Raw genomic sequence first — 18,288 nt, 5'->3', positions numbered from 1 at the left:
CAAATGGCCAACAAATGTATGGAAAAAATGCTCAGCATCACTAATGATCAGGGAAATGCAAATCAAAACCACAATGCAATACCACTTTACTCCTGCAAGAACAGCCATAATCAAAAAATAAAAAACATAACAGATGTTGGTGTGGATGCAGTAAACAGGGAGCACTTCTACACTGCTGGTGGGAATGTAAACCAGTACAACCACTATGGAAAACAGTGTGGAGATTCCCTGAAGAACTAAAATTAGAACTACAATTTGATCCAGCAATGCCACTACTGCATATCTACTCAGAGGAAAGTCATCATACAAAAAAATTACTTACACACGCATGTTTATAGCAGCACAATTCACAACTGCAAAAACATGGAACCAGCCCAAATGTCCATCAATCAATGAGTGGATAAAGAAACTGGTGTGTGTGTGTGTGTGTGTGTGTGTGTGTGTGTGTGTGTGTGATGGAATACTACTCAGTCATAAAAAGGAATGAATGGCATTTGCAGCAACCTAAACGGAACTGGAGACTATTATTCTAAATGAAGCAACTCAAGACTGGAAAACCAAACATCATATATTATCATTCATAAGTGGGAGCTAAGCTACAAAGATGCAAAGGCATAAGAATGATACAGTGGACTTTGGGGACTCGAGGGAAAGGGTGGGAGGGGGTGAGGGATAAAAGACTACAAATTGCGTTCAGTGTATACTGCTCAGGTGATAGGTGCACCAAAATCTCAGAAATCACCACTAAAGAACTTATTCATGTAACCAAATACCACCTGTTCCCCCAAAAACCTATGGCAATAAATAAATAAATAAATAAATAAATAAATAAATAAATAAATAAATGGAGGAGAGATGTTCAGGAAGGTTGGAAGGGGCAGAGCCGAGAGAGAGCAGAGGGAGGCTGCATCAGATAGGCAAGGAGGAGGTAGGCACCAGCACCTGTATGATTTCATCTTGCCCTTCAGATTCTGCAGTAACTTGAACATGTCCCCATTGAAGGATGAGGGCCACAACCCAGGATGCCAAAGTGTCAGGCAACTGTCCTGTGATGCGTTGCTGCACAGTTACTGGGCTCCTTGCATCTTAAAGTTAAACAGAGACAAGGCAGCAAGATATACGGGTAAAAACAAATCAAAATGGTATAAAAAATTTTTACTACTACATAGATAGGGCTATAATAGAAATACAACTTCTACGGGGCATAAATTGGCTGTAGTAAAAAATAAAATCAGAATATATAATTTAAGAGACAATATCTCCAAACTATTCGGGTGTATCTATTATGTGCCAGGTATCGCGAATTTGAAGATGGACAGTTCTAGACTTTGAGGCGCTTATAAGTTAAAAAGGAAAAAAAAGCGAAGGTATCATTTAATACTGGGTGAGATAACAACTCAAAACGTGAACCCAGGGTGCTCCAGGGATCTAACAGAGACTCAGGGACAGTCCAGGCAGGATAAGGACAGGGAGCTTTCGTGAGGAGAGGATGTTAAAATCTGAAGATGGGAAAGATGGGAAAGAAAGGAAAGAAAAAGTGGGGTAGGGAACAGGATACTGCAAGAGGAAGCAGCAGGGAGAATTCCTCAGTGGCTCAACTGGCTGAGCCCAGGCAGTCGGAAAGGGAAGGAGGAGGCCGGGGTGGGCATCTGAAGACCAATGACAGCAGCAGGCGATCAGGCACAGTGGCAAGGGATGATACACCTTTTGCAGAAAAAAAAAAGAGAGAGAGAGACAGACTCTTCATCTAAATGCTTTCCTCAACTCCATATAAAGCGCTTGGCTCATTAGAGCTTGGAAATGTTCGCAATTGTGACTGGAAGGTCAGGTTCCTGCATTCACTTTCTGTTCAGTAAGGCAGGAGAAGGGCAAAGAATTTAGCCACAGGAGTCCCTAAAGGATTTGAGCATAAGGTAAACTCACCTGTAAAATGGCCCCAAGGCAGAGACCCTAAAGAAGGCATCTTAATTGTCCCGCATAGGGCCCTCAGCTCCTCTGGCAAAGGCGTTAGCTGTTAAGGAGGGAGCTTGAGGAAATGAAGACACGCCCGCTGAGGAGGGGCCTCGGGGCCTCGGTGGGGTGTGTTACATTCCTTTGAAAACAGGCCCTTTGCTATAATTTGTGTAATCAGACCAGAGATTGGACTGTAGAACCCTGCTTCCCATTTATTACAATATCACGCTTCTGCCCAGGAAACCCCACCCAAGCTTTTGTTTGGAATTCCTTTCCTTGATTAGGTGCAAGTCCTATTACTCCCGCCACTCAAAATAACACATGGGTTTAATGAAGTTGCAAAGCACAGCTCAGCCAGAAACTTGACTTCCCTGAATGGGGCTAGTTCTCTTTCTTCCGTCTTGTCTTGGAATAATGACTTCTTTTCCCTTTCCTTCTGTATAGAGGAAGAATGGGAAGCAGCGACATTCTGTACAAATGGAAAGGCAAATCATTTTTTCTCTCTGGAAAGAGCCACGCAAGCCGGCACCACTTTTCAGGCTGTGTCTGCAGCACCCTCGTTGCCTCCTGGCTCCAGCTGCCTCGGTTGCAGTTCTGCACACTCAGTGAATGGGAAGGGGTGACACACTGTCCTCAAGTCTCGTCATCTGCAGAGCTGCCCTCCTCTCTGGCAGCCTTCATTATGTAATTCAGGCAGAGTCCAACCCCAAAGAAGGGCTGAGGAGCAGGGCAGGGGCATTGTCCAGACAGGTGAAGACATACTTTAGAATGCCTAGTAATTCTTAACCAAAGACAGGAGGCACAGAAAAATTTCACATCAAAACATGGGGTATTGGCCAGGCATGATGGCTCACACCTGTAATCCCAGCACTTTGAGAGGCCAAGGTGGGCGGATCACTTGTGGTCAGGAGTTCAAGACCAGCCCGGCCAACATAATGAAACCCCGTCTCTACCAAAAGTACAAAAATTAGCCAGGCATGGTGGCAGGTGCCTGTAATTCCAGCTACTCCGGAGGCTGAGGCAGGAGAATCACTTGAACCCAGGAGGCAGAGGTTGCAGTGAGCCGAGATCAGGCCGCTGCACTCCAGTCTGGGCAGCAGAGTGTGACTCTGTCTCAAAAATGAAAAAAAAAAACAAATAAACAAAAACACGGAGTATTACGATTGGAAAACAGGATGAAACATTTTATCTAGCAAATACTTAAATAATGTAAGAGATGTGTTTTGTGCTCTGCCCAGCCCAAAAGAGCTGCCTTTGGTCCCCAGGGACCTGCCCTACCTTCCCACTCCCCCAAAGCCATCTGGGTAGGGGTAGAGCCCTGACCCTACGGCAGTTAATCCATTCCCAGGCCAGAGATCTAATACTGGTGTGGTCTTGATCAAATAGGCCAATTCTGGCCAGTGGAATTCTTCCTAGTAACTGAGCCATTCTATTTGGTGGAACTCTACCTCAGTGCTTGGAAGATTACGAAGTCACAAAGATAAGGACAGTCACAGAGGGTTACTGGAAACTGGGAGGTAATCATGACCTTGCAAGTTCATCTAGATAATGATGGCCCCTCTCTCAAAAGAGGGATCAGGTATGTGGGAGCCCAGGAGAGCACCTTCAGTGCCTCATTCCCCAATTCTGGTGATCCCCAAAGCCCTTTGCTTCCAAAAAGCATACAAGAAACTTCCTTGTTTACCAAACTGGTATGAATGGGTTTCCATTGCCACCAAAGAGCCTTGCCTAAAATAAGCACTCAGTATATGTCAGGTGCTATGGCAACAGTGCTATCTCAGAGCTAGTATGGAAGACAAAACCCTCTATTAGATAGTTGCAGAGTAGGAGGCACGGGCACAAAAAAGTGCTAGTGATATAATGCACATGGTCTGGCTAAAGAATAAAGAGCACAGCTCACCGTGAGCCAAACAAAGCTGCTTAGCAGAGACAGGTCTCCAATTTGGCCATGAAGAGTAGAAAGGGTGTAGCTGAACATTGGGGACGACGTTGATAATCCCACCATGAAACAAGGCTTCCTTACCACAATTCCTCTAGGCTCAGTCCACATCCGCTGGCCTCAGTTACTTAGATTGTAGCCCACGCAGAACTGGGAGAGGTTTTCTTGGCAAGCTCTCCCACCTCAATTTTCGGTGATCCTACTAAAATGCAGCAATCCCCAGAAGAGGCTATTTAGAGCTCTCTTAACAACTCGCCTGCACACTGAGAGTCAAGAGGGAAGTCAGGCTGCTGGAGGACTCCTCCCTCTAAATTTCTCCTCTCCTGCCTCCTCAGTGACATCACTAGCTGAAGGGAAAGTGGATGTTCATTCACAGGGGTTTGAAGAGAATCAGGAATGTGGGAGACCAGAATAGGCCACCCCAAAATATGAAGGATTATTGAGCTGAAGACAATTAAGAAGCAGCAGATGCAGGAAAGCTTCTCTGCTCTCCTTGGATCTGCCTAAAAGCAGGACGTGTGTTTACAAAGAAGAAAGGTATCCTGCTCCCTCTTTTACCAGGGAGAACAAAGGTTAACCACAGCTGACTGCTTTAGATGCTTCTCACTTCTCTGCCTGGAGATGGTACCAGAGGGAACTATGTGAACAAACTTTGCTAACTAGCCGTTATCTGTAGTTATTTACCTTCCCCCAAGCTGCTGCCCATAGAGAATCAAAATCCTTTTCCTTAGTGTTGTCACTTCTCACTTCTCTAAAAACCTACTGTTCTTTGTTGAAGATGCTATATAAGCTGGAATTCAAAGCCACCTCTCTTTGAGAACTACTCAATCCCTGGGTGTCTTCCATGTATATATGAAATAGACATGTTAATAATTCGGTTTTTCTCTTGTTAAAACTGTCTTTTGTTACAGTGGGTCTGTTCCAACTAAGAATCTATGAAGGTTAAAGAAGAAAATGATTTTTCCTCTTCTACAGGAAGTACAACCTGAACATATGTGGTAGGTGTTCAGGGGTAATGGTGGGAGCAGGAATGGAAAACAAAATAAATAAGATACAAGCAGGTCCTTAAGAAGCTCACCATTTACTAGAGGAAATAAGACATGCACACAACTGACCCAAGCACATGCCTACACATTTGAAATCCTATAATACCTACATCAGATGGATGACAAAGTCTTTTTTAAATCCCTCATGCCAGAAAATTTTCCTTGAGAAATGCAATTGAGTTGGGATACAAAATGTTGTTATGTAGATAAGATCAGTATCACCCATACAAACATGATTTAAATTAGTAAAATGAATTATAATGACAGCTTTCAAAATTTTTAGCAGCAGTCTTTTCTTCAAATATAATTCCACTCAGAAGTCCAATAAGCAATAGAGATACGTAAAAGCAGAGCTGCTTTGGCTGAAATAGGTGACCAGGTCAGGAGCTCCACAACCCTGCAGTCCACTGAGGCATCTCTACAGAACACAGGGCTCCAAGAACCAGTGGCTTTAAGCCTTTCATTTAAAAGTACTAGGGCTTATGGCTTTCAGGCACACATAGTAATTTGAAATTTACCTAATAAAAGTGTTCCCAGCCGGGCGCAGTAGCTCATGCCTGTAATCCCAGCACTTTGGGAGGCCAAGGCGGGTGGATCACTTGAGGTCAGGAGTTCGAGACCAGCCTGGCCAACATGGCGAAACCCCATCTCTACTACAAATAAAAAATTAGTTGGGTGTGTGGCGGTTGCCTGTAGTCCCAGCTACTCGGGAGGCTGAGGGAGGAGAATCACTTGAACCAGGGAGGCGGAGGTTGCAGTGAGCCAAGATCACACCACTACACTCCAGCTTGGGCAACAGAGTGAGACTCCGTCTTAAAAAAAAAAAAAAAAAAAAAAAGTGTTCCCAGGTAGTAGAATCCACTAGCAAGACAGAATGGCTGTGACAAGGTTTGAGGTTACATTCTAAGCCTTCGGCTTTAACTCTGCCAGCCCACTCTTCAGTAACACAGATAAGGACCTCCGCCATGTAAAAGTGCCAGAGTCCTACACTATCACATCACACATCTTGTGTGTCATTCTCTTCCTCTTTTATATTTGGTACGTGACATCTCTAAATTCACTGTTTCCATGCGACCTCCAAAGACCCTCTGGATCTGACAAATAGTCAAGATTTTCTGAATTTCAACCCTACCAATTGGCCCTTAGGGCCCACTTAGGTGGCTCCATCTACTGCTGGAGAACATGACTTCCATACCCCAAGACTCCACCCCAGCCTGGGTCACTGCCACTGGTGAGAACCCTTGATCCCACTCATACCCTCCTTCAAGAAAAATAAGGCCAGCTTGCTCAAAGTGTGTTCCTAGCGTTTCTCAGAGGTTCTGTGTGGTGCAGTGAGTCTTCAGATGTTTTAACATGCTCCTATACATGGGGAATTCCTCAGAGGAGAGACAAATATGAATCTGTTTTTGATTAATCATAAAACATTTTTAATTTCTTGGCACATCTCACATCACTGCCAAATCCTTTGAAAAACAAAAAATGACTTGAATATTTTCCCCAATTATAGTTAATTTGATACTTTCTTATCAAAATGCTTCCTTATAAAGAAAAGTCAGAAATGTATGGAGATGAGAAAACAAACGGTGAGTTACACATAGTGCCCCATTAAAATCAGGAAGAAGACAAGGGTGCCTGCTATTACTATTCAATATTTTATTTTACCCTCTAACCAATGCAGGCAGAAAAATGAAATAAAATACTAAAAAGAAGGCAGTAGCAGTAAAACTTTCAATATTTGCAAATGGAATGCCTGTCTGTCTAGAGTCTAGTGGATTACAAATGGTCAGATATAGTAACCATTTAGGAAATGGCAATTTTTTAGCTGGACATGGTGGCTCCACCTGTAATCTCAGCACGGTGGGAGGCCACAGCAGGAGCATCTCTTGAGACCAGCCTGGACAACATGGCAAAACTCCATCTCTACCAAAAAAAAGTACAAAAAATTAGCCAGGCATGGTGGTGTGCACCTGTAGTCCCAGCTACCCAGGAAGCTGAAGTTCGAGGATCACCCAAGCCCAGAAGGTTGAGGCTGCAAGTGAGCCCTGATCGTGCCACTGCACTCCAGCCTGGATGACAAAGTGAGACCCTGTAAAAGAAAAGAAAAAAAGAGAAGAGAAAAAAAAGAAAATGACATTTCAAAAAATTCTACTCATAATAGCAAATAGGAATAGAAAGAAGGGTAGGAGGAGAAAGAAAAAAAAAAAAAGAAAAACTCCTAAGAAATAAACCAACCTACCCATATATATGCCAAAACGAATCTTATTTTAAATTTTACTAAATGACATTAAAGAAAAAAAAAGATACAAATAATGGAGAGAACTACCATTTCCCAGATGAAAAGACTCAATATTGTAAGACAGCAATTCTTCCTCAGTTTGTAAAATCGATGTAAGTCAATGAGCATCTCAACTCAGAAAACTAATCCTAAAGTCCAACTGGAAGAGAAAAACCTTCAGGATGACAAAAAAAAAAAAAAAAAAAAAAAGTTTAAACAATAAGAATAATGAAAGGAAATATCCTCATAAAATCAAATATACTACAAAGCTACAGTAACAAAAACAGAGTGACAGCATTATGAAAATAGACATATTCTATTATCACTAGAACAGGAGAGTACAGACAGCAAATACATTGATATTTAGGATACAAAAAAAGATATTTAAAACTGGCACAAAAAGAGCAAACTGTTTGACACATTATATTGGGAAAAGTAAATATCCACATACAAATTAAGTTGCAGTTCTACTACTATCATACACAAAAACAAATCCTAGGTAGATTAGAGAGATAAATATTTTAAAAACTACCAGAAAAAGAGACAAAGAATATCAAGTATATTTACAAAACGCAGAAGACATAAAGAAAAGTTCACAGGTATGGCAAACACCACAGTTAAAACCTATATTTTGTAAACAAAGTTCAAAGACAGCAAGAAAGTAGTAATTTACAAAGGATTTTCTGAGGAGGAATACAACTTGATCTATTACTTTTACTCTAAAGCTTTCAATAATGTTTAAATCTTTCAGAGCAAGCAAGAATTCAAACATTCATGCTGTAAATAAAAATATTTTTCACAAAAAAATGTAAATATAAAGGAACACTTCAACTGAGTCTTTTCATAAATATTCACAAATCAAAAATTAGTAAAGTAAAAAAAAAAGTTTGCCTGCTATTTTTTAGGAATAAAATTAAGAAAGGAACATGAACAACTATCTGAAATATTTTCCTTTAAACATTCTACTAAGGACCTCTTCCACAGATGTTCTGGAAGAAAAGCTTCACACTTCAAAGGGTGTACCTATAGGATTTAGATGATTATCTGAATGCCTGCACTAGTAAGCAAACAAACAATCACTCCAAGAGTAAACTAAGAATATCACAGGGAAGAAATCTAATTCCTAACTGGTGGGAAGGGTGTTTGGGTTTTTTTGTTTTGTTTTGTTTTTTCTAAAATAGAATTTATAAACTTCAAAATTTCTGTGAATTTTTCATAGCAAATCAAGTATACGTGAATTTTCTAAATCTACATCTCTGCCAAACCCCTAAGTTTTCTCCATACCTGCAAGGAAAACTCCCGGCATCTTGGTAGAGTGCTGAATTTGGGATGGAGCTGTAAAGTTATCATGCAAGTTGTACTCTCTCACTGGAAAATAGAATCCTATGGCTCTTAACAATACTCAAGGCCTGTATCCTTGTTAGGTGAAACTGAGGCCTGGGTATTGGGTCGCTTATCCCCTTAGCTCAGTCAGTAGCATTCTCCAGCTTTTTCCATTTGCTCCAGAAAATAGTTCTTACTGACCTTGGTAAAAGCATATGTTTTATTTTATTTTTTTCTAAGCAGTAAACAGGTAATCCTAAACCTTTACAATTTCTCTGTCCCATCATCCTAGAAAGGACTTATCTGACTTATTTCAAAGTCCTACAATTTTCCTGAGTTTTTCTGTCAGTGAAAACTATGAACATTTTTTCAGTAGTGTTTTTTTTTCTAAGTCATTTTAAGTTAAAACTACACCTTTCTGGTATAAATAGGGCTTAAAATTCAACCAAAATTCTCTGTCTGGTATCAACAGCTGGTACAAGATCTCACTTCCTCATACTAGATCAAGGAAATCTTTATCTACAGAAATTCTATTCATACTGTTAAATAGTCCCTAAGTTCCCTGAAATACATGAATGAGCATCAAGCTACCGTTAATATCCTCTGTTCTCCTGCCGCAGTGACGGGGGCAGGAGTTAGAGAATCACTTTAACACTAAAGTGTTTTCCTCACATTGTACTCATTCCACAAACATCTGTTGTAATAATTTAGATTAAGCATCTTGGTTGATCCTAGATAATGTTTACCCAATTGCATCCAGTCATTAACTACTTATCTACCTGAAAATTGAATTCTTGAAATCCTCTGTCAAGTCTAGTGAAAGAAAATAATAAAACTGCAAGACTGAATCTATGTTATATTCTGTAGCTCTAGTTACTGGTAAAAAAAAAAAAAAAAAAAAAAAATTAGATTAAAAGATATGCATCCCAAGCTAATTGCGCAGCATAAAAAGTAAATCACAGCTATTAAACAGAAGCATCATTATGTAATTTCTCTTGACAAGTTAAGCATTTTAATAAGTATTTTATAAATAATAAGGAAGCATTTTTCCACCTAAATTATATGCAATAACAAAGCATAATGCTAAGGGCACATAATAGGCAAAAATTCTGTCCCTTCTGTATTAAATTACGGGTATTTAATATAGATGCATTTATTTTAAAAATTCATTTATTTTTATGTGCATTTTCTGAAAAGGCCTGAAAATGACATGCACCAAATCCTTAACACTCATGAGGAAAAGGTGGGAAAAAGTAAAAAGGGGAAAGGATTTTAAGTTGTATTTTAAATATATCTGTGTAATATGAATTTTCTCTAACATGAATCAATTTTGCCTTATTTTATTTTTTATTTATTTTTTTTTTTTTTTGAGACGCAGTCTCGCTCTGTCGCCCAGGCTGGAGTCCAGTGGCGTAATCTCGGCTCACTACAACCTCCGCCTCCCGGGTTCAAGTGATTCTCCTGCCTCAGGCTCCCAAGTAGCTGGGATTACAGGCGCCCGGCCACCATGCCTAGCTAATTTTTAGTAGAGACAGGGTTTCACCAGGTTAGCCAGGCTGGTCTCGAACTCCTGACCCTCAGGTGATCCATCTGCCTCGGCCTCCCAAAGTGCTGGGATTACAGGAGTGAGCCACCATGCCCAGCCGCCATTATTTTTAAATAATATGAAAAATGCAAAACAATGCCAGCCAGCAAAGATATACTGAAGCTGGCATTGTAAATCAGTGCAACCTTTTTCATAACGTATGTGGAAGCTTTAAAGATATCCTTTGACTCAGCAATTATTTATAAGTTTTTATAATGTGGATATATTATTTTTTAGAAAGAAAAGTGATCTTGTTTAATCACATATCACATGAGATCCCTAAAATGCAAGCTGTTGACATATAGGCTAGAAAACTAAACATATAGTCAATTCTCATTATTTGCAGTAGTTATGCTCTATGAAGTCTCTATGAACACTGAATTAGCAAATACTAAACCTCTGCTCCTAGGGGAAATACAGGGTTATGTTCCTACAAGCCTCTGATCACAAAATTTTTGTCAGCCAGTCGATACATAATATTGCCTTATGTGTGTTTCTATTTAAAGAGCCTTCTTTAATATATTGTCAACTCACTAACATTTAACCCAGCCAACAGCACTGTAACTCATGTATGAATGAAGCTTATCTAACATACATATTTTCCCCCTAAGGCATATCACAGCCTTCTGGAGCTTAAGAACACCAGACAGCACTTCAGCACTGCACCAGGGGCTCATTTTAAACAGCAAAATCACCAACAAAAAGTATAAAAATGCAAAAACATGGCATTAAATAGACCACAAAAAGGACATCTGTGTACAGTATGAGAGCTAAAAGAAGAGGGCACAGTGTTTTCTTGTGTGATCTCAGCTAGGAATGTGCACAGTGGTCAACTCAAATTTTTCATGCTTCATAAGTCAATGAATGACAGCAAAAGTGCCTGAAACATGGATTTGCAGGTTACAAATAAATCTCACTAAGTAGGCAAATTGACAAATATGGAATCCGTGAATAATGGGAATCAACTGTATGTATTTAATAGTCAAAAAAATTTCTCAAAAGACAGATTAACAACAGAATAAAAATATAGCCCATAAAAGGCTTTCTTGTCTCTGCTAACTCAGTGATTATCAACCAGGGGTTACTTTGTTCCCTAGGGGACATTTGATAATGTCTAGAGACATATGTTGATTGTCAAAACCGGGTCTAGCAGGTAGCAACCACGATGCTGCAAAATATCCAGCAATGACCAAGACAGCCCACGACAACAAAGAAGTACCTGACTCAGAAAGCGAACAGTGTCAAGATTAAGAAATCCTCGGCTAACTGACCAATAAAGTCAATGTTTTGTCTTTAAGTATGTCTTCTTGTACCTTCTATCAACCCACACTCTAAAGCCTAAAACAATAAATAATTTTAATGTCAAGGATGAAGCAGCTGTTATACTTTATTGCTAAGTGGCCTCTTGTTCTTAAACTTAACTAATGAATTCAATGCAATGTAAGACACAAAGCAGTTAAAAGCTATATTGAAAAGTGTGACTTTTTGAGTCATTTCCACTGAGCTTGTAATGGTAGCTGGGTAATAATACTGTAAAACATACAGCCAGTCAGAAATCTAGGTGGTGTTTTTGAGATGGAATCTCGCTCTGAAGCCCAGGTGCAATGGTGCGGTCTCAGCCCACTGCAACCTCCATCTCCCAGGTTCAAGTGATTCTCTTGCCTCACCCTCCCATAGCTGGGATTACAGGAGCCTGCCACCATGCCTGGCTAATTTTTTTTTTTTTTTTTTTTGGTATTTTTAGTAGAGATAGGCTTTCACTATGTTGGCCAGGCTGGTCTCAAACTCCTGACCTCAGGATCTGCCTGCCTCAGCCTCCCAATGTGCTGAGATTACAGGCGTGAGCCACCACGCACTGCCTAAACTCTAGTTCTTAACACCAGGTAAGTAAAAACCATCCTTGCACAGGAATTAAGAAGTACAGTCTACAGCTGGGGTCCCCAATTCCCAGGCCATGGACCGGTACCAGTCTGTGCCCTGTTAGGAACCAGGCCACACAGTACGAGGTGAGCAGAGGGCAAGCAAGCGAAGCTCCATCTATGTTTACAACTGCTCCCCATCACTCACATTACCACCTGAGATCCACCTCCTATCAGACAGGCGGCAGCATTAGATTCTCATAGGATTGCAAAACCTATTGTGAACCGTGCATGCGAAGGACCTAGGTTGTGCGCTCCTTATGAGAATCGAATGCCTGATGATCTCTCACTGTCTCCCATCAACCCCAGATGGGACTGTCTAGTTGCAGGAAAACAAGCTCAGGGCTCCCACTGATTCTACGTTATGGTGAATTGTGTAATTATTTCATTATATATTGCAATGTAATAATAATAGAAATAAAGTACACATAAAGGTAATGTGCTTGAATCACCCTGAAACCAGTCCCGCAGCCCCTAGTCCATGAAAACATTGTCTTCCACAAAACCAAAAAGGTTGGGGACCTCTAGTCTACAGTACACCATCCATGAGATGGGGAACTCCAAGCAGTCTGCAGAATAAATCAAGAACAGTTTGAGAAGGTTCTTGTGGTTACCTGTCTAAGGGAAGAAATTAAAATGTCCTGCAAAGTCTTAATGATTCTATGAAAAGAGGCCCAATTTAAGTGACCCCCAAATATCCTTAACTGCATAAATGCTGCACACCCCCTTTAATGCACCACCCATGTGGATTCAGTATTATTCTGAACACTGAAAAATATTCAGTATTCTGAATATTTATTCTGTCTTGAATCGATCATAGTTTTAAATAATGAATCAAGCAATTTGTAGAGTGGCCTCCAAAGTTACTCAAGAGCATTCCAAAATCACTGAGCTAATATAACAAAGATAAATAATTTCCAACTGGGAGGCAGACTTGCAGACTAAGAATCGCACTTGAAGTTTGGAACCTGAATTCTCGGCTGCATGAGTTTAGAGCCAAGTCATTATTTCGAGAGGTTTTTTCCCCCCTGTAAATATGTTTTAGCTCAACTCTGCAAAAATAAACCTAAGCTATTATTTCCTGTTCTAAGTATGTTCTGTTGGACATTACATACTCTGCTGGCTGATGCCTTTAACTTTCTACAGATCCTGTTGACCACTCAGACCTGGAAGCTCTCCTCCATCCTTCCTTAACCACTCTGGCCACTCTCTCCAGACTCCTGCTCTTCCCCTGCCCCAGACTACATTTGAAGCCTCATCCCTCAAACCCTCCCCGCCCCATACCTGAATTCTTACCCCAGGCTGGTACTCCTTGGACCACCATCATCAGAACCAGCTTGAAAAGTGTAGATTAAAGTGTGTTGCCCAGACCACATTCCCAGTCGATTGATCAAAATCTCAGGTGGCAGGCTTGGGAATCTGCATTTCCACTCCACCTCCCAGCTATTTAAGAACTATAGCCTTAGCCATAAAACAACACCTGCGGCTTCCTGGAAATGACATCATTGTGGCCTTGATTCATTTTTCATATTTCCCACTGCTCCAAATATCTGCCCCCTGCCCTATCCAATTCTCTAAGCCCATTTTAAACATCATTTCAACTAAACAATGTTATCAGCCGACACCTTTGGTTGAGAGAAACTGCTCTTCTCTAAACTTACACAGCACACTACATACAGTATATACCACATAAATTCAAAATTGTAGATCTGTCAAATTGCCCAACCAGACTGGAGCTCTTGAGTAGTGACCACATGCCATACCTGGATTCGCCTGTAGTGGCCAGCAGAGTTCTTGGCACATAGCAGGAACTCACTGGATGGATGGGTGGGTGGATGGATGGGTGGATGGATGGATGGGTGGGAGGGTGGATGGGTCGATGGGTGGGTGGGTGGATGGGTGGGTGGGTGGATGGATGGCATGCATGTGTGGCGGGCCTCTGAGTGGCACTATTAAACTTCAGTGGCCGGGGTGGTGGCTCACACCTGTAATCCCAACACTTTGGGAGACTGAGGTGGGAGGACTGCTTGCGTCCAGGTATTAGAAACCAGCCTGGACATCATTGTGAGACCCTGCCTCAATTAAAATAATAGTAATAAATAAACTTCAGCAATCCCACATGATTTGTGATTAGTGTTAATGTGAACAAATGGAAGACTAAATGGAATAACCAAACAAAAGAATCTTAAGTAACTGGGGTATGGCTCTCAGGGAGCCCTACAGGAAGAAGGAAAGGTCTCCCTCCAAAGCCATTCATGTTTTACACTTCGTAGGGTCTCAATAAAAGGCAGCTAATTGACTGTACACGTACAGTCCTAGTAAACAGGTAAAGCAGATGAGGATGAGAAAGCAAACTAGCTACCAAAGAACTTTTCTGGGCATATGCAGCTATAGTTAAGACCAGTGGCAAACCCTTACACACTCCTATCAAGGAGCAAGACAGATACAGTAATAACCCCAAGAGGATCTACCTATAGAATAGAGTCTTGGATTCCTCAAGAGTATTTAGCCTAGATTCAAACCCACCCATAATTTTTATCCTTGAGTTGACCTCATTTTTGTTGTAAATCCACCCTCTATCCTGCCATTCCTTTCTGCCTGGATAGATTTTCCTTTGGGAAATCACTATGTAGCAGCCACAGGATCTGGCCCCAAACTTAGCTCCAGAGGTTGATGTTTACCAGCATAACCTTATCAGCACAATTTCAACCGTATTCTTATCAGCTGTGGGATGAACAGAAACCCAGTTCTAAGCACATGGCATTTCCCCTGGCCGCCATGTTAGTTAGGAGGAATAAATGTCAGGTCTTTGGTTTGATGGTTATGGGTGTGAATAAAGAACCAGGGAACCCTGGCTACTGCTAGCTGCCTTCTGGTGAGCACCAGGAAATCTAGGCCTAGGAAGGCACACCTAGAGAACCCTGTGTGCAACTTGAAAAGTAGGTCTTTTTCCAGTTATTGAGCCAATGCATTGTCTTTATTGTTTAAGCCAATTTGAGGTTTCTGTCATCCAAAGCATTATGATATCTACCCCACTCCTACTTTTCCATCCAATTTTACCTGATTCTCCTAGCACATACATAAACCCACTTTGTAAGACTCTGTAACTGTCCCCAACATACCCCATCCACTCCTAGCTCCTCATTTGTGTCTCATTCCCCTGCCTGAAATGTTCCTCCCTTGCTCTCTCCATTTTTGAAAACCTGTCTGGTCTTCCAGACTCAGGCTGGAGTCCTAATCCCTCCTAGGGCAGACATCCAGGCCCATAATTTTCTTGTCTCATTATCGATACTAGTTGTCATCTATGTCCTATTTTATACTTTTAAGTATCTTTCCACAAGCACAGTCTTGAGCTGGAACGAAGCTTCGTATGTTTCCAACCCCCTGCAAATGGCCCCTGGAAGAATATCTTGTGATAAATGGGAAACCAATAACTCCTGTATAGGCATATGCAAAATACGATTTAGACCTCCTGATCACTGCCAGTAACTCCTTCTCAATTCACAGAGCAATGTAGAGGATAGAAAGCAATTTCAGAGGCAACATATTCCAACATCACACAGTTGGCCACGGCCCTGTCACATTTCACAACCAGACTGGCAGTAACAGCTGGATGGGGATCAGAAATTCATCAGGCTACTTTCCATTTGCAGATTGCTGAAGTCCTTCCAACGAAGATGCAAGACTAACTCCTGTGTTCTAAAAAGTAAACATCCACACCTTTCAAACATCTATATAAAATCATCTGGGGGCAACACCAGAATGGAAAACATGAAAAAACACAACTCAAGACATCTATCCAACAACAGGCTCCAGCCATCTTCAAAATCTTGTATATCCCTTTTCATACCTGTAGCTCCAGATCCCTTTGGAGCACTCTGGGGGTACATCTGTGAGATTTAAATGGGGAACATGAATAAACAGAGGTTGGGATTTACCAGTTATTGAGCCAATGCATTGTCTTTATTGTTCAAGCCAATTTGGGGTTTCTGTCATCCAAAGCATTATGATGTCTACCCCACTCCTACTTTTCCATCCAATTTGACCTGATTCTCCTAGCACATACATAAACCCACTTTGTCTTTATTGTTTAAGCCAATTTGGGGTTTCTGTCATCCAAAGCATCACAGAGATGATCAGGAGATCATGAGTAAGTTGGGGGGTCATGCAGGACCCAGTACTATGTCCACTGAAGACGACAAAATGTGTGTGTGTGTTCAGATACAAGCCACAAAGATGTCAGTGCAGCCACAGGATTGATACTACCCTAGCCAGTCTAATCCTTCTGCATGTGTGGCATGACACGTCCCTTATCTGCACAAGGATTTTGACATCCCAGTTGGAGTCAATATTAACAGTATCTGAACATGTTTTTTCAACAAATTAGAGAAATGAAAGGGCTGACAAAATTTAAAATATCACTATGAGTGATCTACAGAATAAAGCAGGTATCTTTACAAATACATATTTACCTATAATAATTGGGAGCTTATTAACAGTTAATCCTCCCTTCATAAGGAATAGCAGTTTCTTTGGTAAACAGCCAGATTCAGCGTTGCCATATTGCCTCTTTATCCCCTTTCCTCCCCGATTAACACTGGTCTTTTCCTGGTTCCTAGTTTCTCAAGAGGTCCACAGACTATCAGCAGGGGCTTGTAAACAAACTGCAGTATTACGGACCGGGGGCCTGGCGACGGAAATGCCGCATGCCTCGTCATGGCCTCTGCATATCACATTACTACTAGGAGAATCATTCTCCTCGTAGCTCTCGTCTGTAAATGCTTTCAAGGTTGAGCTTTATTGTAAGCCATGTGGCTGCGAGAGGCAGTTCTCAAAGCTCCCCCTGCTCTAAACGACTCTGCCTTGGCTGTATGGCCACTGACCAAACTGGTTTTGCCTTTCCATCCATACTGGCCATGGTGCCAAGACGGCCTCGTAAGCTACTCACACTCTCACTGGCTCTGTGCTAAGAGTGGCTCTCTATCCTGTCCTTGCAACTGGATAGAAAAAAACAAACCTTCAGACAACACGCTCCCAGGAAGACTATTTGCTGAGAAGCCAGTCCAGAACGCTTCCCAGCTTTCTGGTTCACCTTTCCAGAACATCTTAGTACTTCACAACTATGGGGCAAGAAATGAAATACCAAAATTAACACAGTACAAGCAGAAAGCTGAATCCAAATAGTTGCTGTTCAATTAGAGAAAAAGCAAACCAAACATCAATCACAGTATCTTTATCAGCACTTTTCAATCCACTCCAAGAACCCAACACAGATAAAGATTAGCCGTGCCCCAGCTCACTTGTCTGGCGGCTTCTTAAAGGAAAATCTCCAGCAAGAATTGATTTCATCAAAGCCAAGTGGTTTGCAGCAACTCCTTCTGTCAACAGGTCAAGAAAAAGCCCCCGTCAAAGGTAGTGAAGACGGAAATCAGGGCCGACCTCCCTCTCCACACTGCGCCAGGCAGGCCAGTCTCACTGTGTCAAAGCAGAGGACTTGCTCTTCCCCCAAGAATCAGAAACAGCTGCTCCCACTTCATCAAGTTTCCAGGGTTCCAGAATGTTCCAGCCCCACCTCATGTCCTGAATGTCTGGCTCTACTGCTTCATAGAACCAGCAGAGCACAGAAAGGAAATCCAGTCCAAAGACCTGGAACGCTGAGACGTTGCCAAGTCCTTTCTGGCGCTCTCTCCCAAGCATGGTGAAAGAACTGACAGCATCAGTCTAGGACACAAACACTCCCAACTTTGGTTTGATATTCCGGATATCCATTCGACAAATATTTATTGAGTGCCCAGCCAGAATAAGGCCCTGCCACTACACCCCAGCCATGCTGGGCTCGAGTTCTGAGTTCTGAGAGTACCAAATTTCACCAATGCACACAGAGCAATGTGGATTTCAGGCCGCTGTCCAAGAACAGGGAACAATTGTTCACTATTGATTCACTTGGGCCTAAAAAGGATATGCAAATTTGCAGGAGATTTGCAGCTCTGCTATCCCTGGAACCCTGCCACAAAACCCAGGAAAGAACACAGTGCGACACAGTGAGACACACACACAAAGAGAGAAAGAGGGAAAGAGAGTTAGATTCAAGAGACACTATGCAAATGCAAGGCTAAAAAGATGCTGCTTCTTTGGAAATGTTTTCCAGCCTGATAACCCGCCTTTTCCCCACCATTTTTCTCTTTCCTTCTTTCCTCTTCCACAGACGAATGTGGATTTCTTGTGCTGTTTCAGTGCCTTAATTGTTA

General features: G+C 41.7%; 1 long non-coding RNA gene across 3 annotated transcripts; it reads left to right on the top strand.

The window, feature by feature from the left end:
- Positions 1-3,446: 3,446 nt before the first annotated feature.
- On the top strand, positions 3,447-15,892 carry LOC103885871. 3 transcript variants are annotated; one of them, XR_004181417.1, is made up of 3 exons: positions 3,447-3,532; positions 4,804-4,890; positions 15,694-15,892. It is a non-coding gene; the product is annotated as an uncharacterized LOC103885871 (long non-coding RNA). The 3 variants fall into 3 exon arrangements; XR_004181418.1 differs by lacking the exon at positions 15,694-15,892 and adding an exon at positions 11,275-11,487; XR_004181416.1 differs by lacking the exon at positions 15,694-15,892 and adding an exon at positions 11,272-11,487.
- Positions 15,893-18,288: the final 2,396 nt, after the last annotated feature.

This window comes from Papio anubis, unplaced genomic scaffold (assembly GCF_008728515.1).
Source record: "Papio anubis isolate 15944 unplaced genomic scaffold, Panubis1.0 scaffold232, whole genome shotgun sequence".
NCBI classification, from domain to species: domain Eukaryota; kingdom Metazoa; phylum Chordata; class Mammalia; order Primates; family Cercopithecidae; genus Papio; species Papio anubis.
Note: the sequence above shows the minus strand (reverse complement) of the source record. Positions and strands in the feature narration are given on the sequence as shown.